We start from the raw sequence: 6,326 nt of genomic DNA, 5'->3' as shown, positions 1-6,326 counted from the left end.
GGGGACGTGTCCCTTGAAACGTCACAGATCGGAGAGGCAGCTCTCAGCCTACAGGACCAGTGCGCGGTGGACGCTGAATGATCGCCTTCGATCATTCTACCAATGTAACGCTTCTTGTACCAGTGTTTACGGTGAATGTATTTTTCACAAAACCTAGTGAATAAAGAAGAAAGGATATCCGTCCGGTGTGAACACGGCTGATGGATGGCTCTGTACATCTGCAGTCCATCATAGACCCATTTCTGTAGCTGCTGCAGCACCCAGGCTCAGAGAATTCCTTCCAGGTGACTTTTTCCCCAAAACAATCAAGAATCCACTTCTTCAGCTCCTCCAGGGATTGTTGGAGAAGGCGACATTAGAAGAAGGACCATCTTCAGAAACGGAAGATTCAAAATCAGGACTATTCGATCAGTCATGCGTTTAGAAGCAAATGTTTTTATGGCCACAATACGGCTCAGGGATGTCTACCTGCCCGGTACAGGATATTCTTGTGGTCATGGTGCACACATTCGGGCATTCTCCATCTGCAACTCACTCTTCTGCCAGTCAGCTTTTTTTCTGCTCCCAGGGTGTTTCCAAGAGCGCAGTGTCTGACGGGGTCCCTAAGGATACAGGTGTGACTGACATCCCAAACCTAATGACTGGCAGGTAAAGGAATCCTTCAAACAACATCTGATGGATCTGCACACGACCATGCAGCTGAAATGAAATGATCAATTATGAGCAGACACAGCGCCCCCAACTCAGGAGCTGAAATACCGGGCTTCATCATGAACTCTCAACGGCAAACGATAAACTTGTCTTCAGAGGAGAGAGACAAAAGCCTGAAGTGGACAAGGCACCTCTTTTCTCACCTCAGAGTGACCATTTGCTGTCATGAAAGTGTTGGATCTCCTATCTTCATCATAGATGTAATACCAGGAGCCATATCTCATGTCCAATATACAGTTGCAAGAAAAAGTATGTGAACCCTTTGGAATGATGTGGATTTCTGCACAAATTGGTCATAAAATGTGATCTGATCTTCATCTCAGTCACAACAATAGACAATCACAGTCTGCTTAACCTAATAACACACAAAGAGTTAAATGTTACCATGTTTTTATTGAACACACCATGTAAACATTCACAGTGCAGGTGGAGAAAGTATGTGAACCCCTAGACTAATGACATCTCCAAGAGCTGATTGGAGTGAGGTGTCAGCCAACTGGAGACCGATCAATGAGATGAGATTGGAGGTGTTGGTTACAGCTGCTCTGCCCTATAAAACACACACCAGTTCTGGGTTTGCTTTTCACAAGAAGCATTGCCTGATGTGAATGATGCCTCGCACAAAAGAGCTCTCAGAAGACCTACGATTAAGAATTGTTGACTTGTATAAAGCTGGAAAGGATTATAAAAGTATCTCCAAAAGCCTTGCTGTCCATCAGTCCACGGTAAGACAAATTGTCTATAAATGGAGACAGTTCAGCACTGCTGCTACTCTCCCTAGGAGCGGCCGTCCTGTAAAGATGACTGCAAGAGCACAGCGCAGACTGCTCAATGAGGTGAAGGAGAATCCTAGAGTGTCAGCTAAAGACTTACAGAAGTCTCTGGCATATGCTGACATCCCTGTTAGCGAATCTACGATACGTAAAACACTAAACAAGAATGGATTTCATGGGAGGACACCACAGAGGAAGCCACTGCTGTCCAAAAAAACATTGCTGCACGTTTACAGTTTGCACAAGAGCACCTGGATGTTCCACAGCAGGACTGGCAAAATATTCTGTGGACAGAGGACACCAAAGTGGAGTTGTTTGGAAGAAACACAACACAATGGGCCAGATTTATCATTAGCTCAGGTCAGAATAATGGAGTGAAAAAGTCCCAAACGCTAAAACTGCGCACAAATTTGCGACTTTTTTCTGCTCTGCACTATGCTCTCCAGTTTTCTGAAAGTGGGCGTGTCTTCTTATGTAAATGAATCTCTAGACAGATTTACTATTGGGACTATTTAAAAAGTCGCAATTTCACTCCAGTGAGGACCATGCTTATCTTATGAGACCTTTTAATAGAACATGCGACTTTTTCATAAAAACGTGCGACTTTTGTAAAGCTGCTTACTGACTGATAAACTGCTACCGTCAAACCACATTTATTACAGTCTTCAAGGGCCGATCATAAATCTGACTTGGCTAAAACTGACTTTAGCCATATGTTAAAGTGGAGTGAGCTGTCAGAGTCATGATAAATCTGGCCCTATGTGTGGAGAAAAAGAGGCACAGCACACCAACCTCCAAACCTCATCCCAACTGTGAAGTATGGTGGTGGGGGCATCATGGTTTGGGGCTGCTCTGCTGAGTCAGGGCCTGGACGGATTGCTATCATCGAAGGAAAAATGAATTCCCAAGTTTATCAAGACATTTTGCAGGAGAACTTAAGGCCATCTGTCCACCAGCTGAAGCTCCACAGAAGATGGGTGCTGCAACAGGACAACGACCCAAAGCATAGAAGTAAATCAACAGAACGGCTTAAACAGAAGAAAATCCGCCTTCTGGAGCGGCCCAGTCAGAGTCCTGACCTCAACCCGATGGAGATGCTGTGGCAGGACCTCAAGAAAGCGATTCACACCGGACATCCCAAGAATATTGCTGAACTGAGACAGTTCTGTAAAGAGGAATGGCCAAGAATTACTCCTGACCGTTGTGCCCGTCTGATCTGCAACTGCAGGAAACGTTTGGTGGAAGTTATTGCTGCCAAAGGAGGTTCAACCTGTTAATAAATCCAAGGGATCACATACTTTCTCCACCTGCACTGTGAGTGTTTACATGGTGTGTTCAATAGAAACATGGTAACATTTAACTCTTTGTGTGTTATTAGATTAAGCCGACTGTGATTGTCTATTGCTGTGACTTAGATGAAGATCAGATCACATTTTATGACCAATTTGTGCAGAAATCCATCTCATTCCAAAGGGATCACATACTTTTAATTGCAACTGTACACTCCTTGGAACAGATGTCACAGAAGCCTAGATAGGAATATTTTGAATGTATCCTTCAATTCACCAAGGGCTGAAGTGGAGGCTAAAATCCAAGTATCTGCTACGTGGCAGCTTCTTAATTCCCAGCCTCAGAAAAGTCCTCACTACAGATTCCTATGCCTGTGACTCAGGGACACATGTAGACAGAAATTGGGTCCACAAAATGTGGTATAAGACGTGGTCATCCAACTAGAAAGATCTCCGGATTGTCAGTCTGGCCTGGTCTCACTTCTAACCTTACCCTTACAACCACCAAAAGCTTCTTCTTCTCAAGATAATGTATCAAATGGTTTATATCAATAAGCAACCTGTAAGAAGCTTCAGCAAGAGGAGAGGAGCCTCAACTCTACAATCCAGAGGAGAGAAGCCTCAACACTACAAACTAGAAGAGCCTCAAGTCTACAATGCAGAAAAACCTCAACTCTACATTCCAGAGGAGCCTCAACTGTACAATATAGAAGAGCCTCAACTCTACAATCCAGAGGAGAGAAGCCTCAACTCTACAATCCAGAGGAGAGAAGCCTCAACTCTACAATCCAGAGGAGAGAAGCCTCAACTCTACAATCCAGAGGAGAGAAGCCTCAACTCTACAATCCAGAGGAGAGAAGCCTCAACTCTACAATCCAGAGGAGAGAAGCCTCAACTCTACAATCCAGAGGAGAGAAGCCTCAACTCTACAATCCAGAGGAGAGAAGCCTCAACTCTACAATCCAGAGGAGAGAAGCCTCAACTCTACAATCCAGAGGAGAGAAGCCTCAACTCTACAATCCAGAGGAGAGAAGCCTCAACTCTACAATCCAGAGGAGAGAAGCCTCAACTCTACAATCCAGAGGAGAGAAGCCTCAACTCTACAATCCAGAGGAGAGAAGCCTCAACTCTACAAACTAGAAGAGCCTCAACTCTACAATACAGAGGAGCCTCAACTCTACAATACAGAAAAACCTCAACTCTACAATCCAGAGGAGTGGAGCCTCAACTCTGCAATCTTCTCTCAGATAGCTATGTGAAGAAAAAAAAAAGATCAGTTGGGAGGAGAAGCAAGGGTATACACGTCTACTTCCATTATTGTGGATAGTGCTCAGGAAGAGTCTGGAGAAGAAGGCAGAAGTCATAGCCATTCTCTCATGATGGCCTTGCATGACCTGGTTCCTGTTTTTCTGGTCACACTCGAAAGACAATTACAGAATATAAGAGACCTTATCTTCCATGAGGGGTGTCTTCTTCATGTACACAGAATGCGTTCCACAGCGTGGAAGCTGCAAGGACAACCTGTTATACCTAGGACCTCCACTGAGGTTGTTAATTCCATGTAAGCTGCCTGAAGGCTCAGGATATTTCTGTATAATATGAGAGAGAAAAAAAATCACTCGGGATGCACCGCCATCAAGATATAGTTGCAGAGCAAGGTTCATAACTAATGATGTAATTTGCTACCGAAAATAAAGACAAAGCAACAGAATCTTCAATAGTGCTGGAACTTTTTTCTGCCGTTTATATCTTGAGAACTTACCTAGTTCGTTCTGTGCACGGAGGATAAAGGATACATGGTGAGCTGGACGTTTTGTTTATTAAAGGGGACCTGTCCCCGGGATTTTGTGTATAGAGCTGAGGACATGGGTTGCTAGATGACCGCTAGCACATCCGCAATACCCAGTCCCCATAGCTCTGTGTGCTTTTATTGTGTCAAAAAAATGATTTGATACATATGCAAATTAACCTGAGAGGAGTCCTGTAGGTGAGATGAGTCATGGACAGGACTCATCTCAGGTTAATTTGCATATGTATCAAATCGTTTTTTTTGACACCATAAAAGCACACAGAGCTATGGGGACTGGGTATTGCGGATGTGCTAGCGGCCATCTAGCAACCCATGTCCTCAGCTCTATACACAAAATCCCGGTGACAGGTTCCCTTTAAGTTCATAACTGCTATCTTGTCAGGTTTATTCTTCAGAGCCCTAAACAATCTCAGTCCACCATCGCACTGCCTGCAGCTTCTTCAGAGTTGTCATCACCTCTACAAGGTATATTGGTGATCCACAGGATTTGTCATACAAAGAACCTCATTTCAGAGATCGAAGATACACAAGGTCAGGAGAAGAAGGAATGGCACCACCTTGATGGCAGGACTGTCTTAATACAGTATACCCAAAGGTCAGAGAGCAAATAATGTCACTAGATCAGGGGATCTGTGGAGACGTGCTACCAGATTCACCAGTCACCTGCTCTGCTGCCATCTCCTCCACTGAACTGGGGCACATGGCACTGGAACAAATCGGCAATGCTGACGCATTCACTTGATGGGAAATTTATAGGGTAGACCTTCTCACTCCATAGGTCTCCATTTACCATAGAATATTCAATGGGGTCTTCTGTCCCACCCACTTGAACGCTGATCTGTAAGTCCCATTCGTGACTGTGCTGCTGTAGGACGTCCAGGAAAACTAAAATGAATTTACCTGCAATTTCCTGTAGTCCGCAGGCAGCACCGCTTTCCCGCCCTTTAATAAATGTAATATTACTTTATAAAAATCCACCAGCTCCTTCCTCCTGCTCAGCCTTATGGGGTCCAGGGTGATTGGATCATTGATTGATCATTACTGCTTATTATCTGGTCTCCTGGGCGGGATTTAACCCATTCCTGTCTATGCTGCCTACGGACTACAGGAAATGAAAATTTCAGGTAAATACATTTTGGTTTTAAAGGGTTTCTACCATCAGAAACACTGTTCTGTAGCTGACGGATATAGCGATGCGCTAATGTCAGCACTACATAACAGTGTGTTAGATTTCTCCCGGCAGCCGTTCTGATAAAATACACACTTTTATAATAGGCTAATGAGCCTCTAGGTGCTATGTGGGCGTAGAATCAGCACCTAGAGGCTCCGTCCGCTCACCCTTTATCCCGGCCAGGTCCTCCATTCTGCCTGCCCCGCTCCTCTTGATTGATGTCCAAGTTCCATGCATCGTTAAGGAAATCCTGCGCCTGCGCTGTTCAATTCTGTATTCGGCACAGGCGCAGTGAGTAAAGGCCGCGCTTCTGGTGCCGGCTTCCTCACTGTGCCTGCACCGACTGCGTCACGGTGAGGAAGCCAGCACCAGGAAAGCGGCCTTTACTTACTGCGCCTGTGCCGAATACCGAAGTGAACGGCACAAGCGCAGGATTTCCTTAACAATGCATGGAACTTGGACATCAATCAAGAGGAGCGGGGAGGACAGAACGGAGGACCTGGCCGGGATAAAGGGTGTGAAGACGGAGCCTCTAGGTGCTGAATCTACGCCCACATAGCACCTAGAGGCTC

This window comes from Bufo gargarizans, unplaced genomic scaffold (assembly GCF_014858855.1).
Source record: "Bufo gargarizans isolate SCDJY-AF-19 unplaced genomic scaffold, ASM1485885v1 original_scaffold_1005_pilon, whole genome shotgun sequence".
Lineage (NCBI taxonomy): Eukaryota > Metazoa > Chordata > Amphibia > Anura > Bufonidae > Bufo > Bufo gargarizans.
This window is presented reverse-complemented; position numbering follows the sequence as displayed.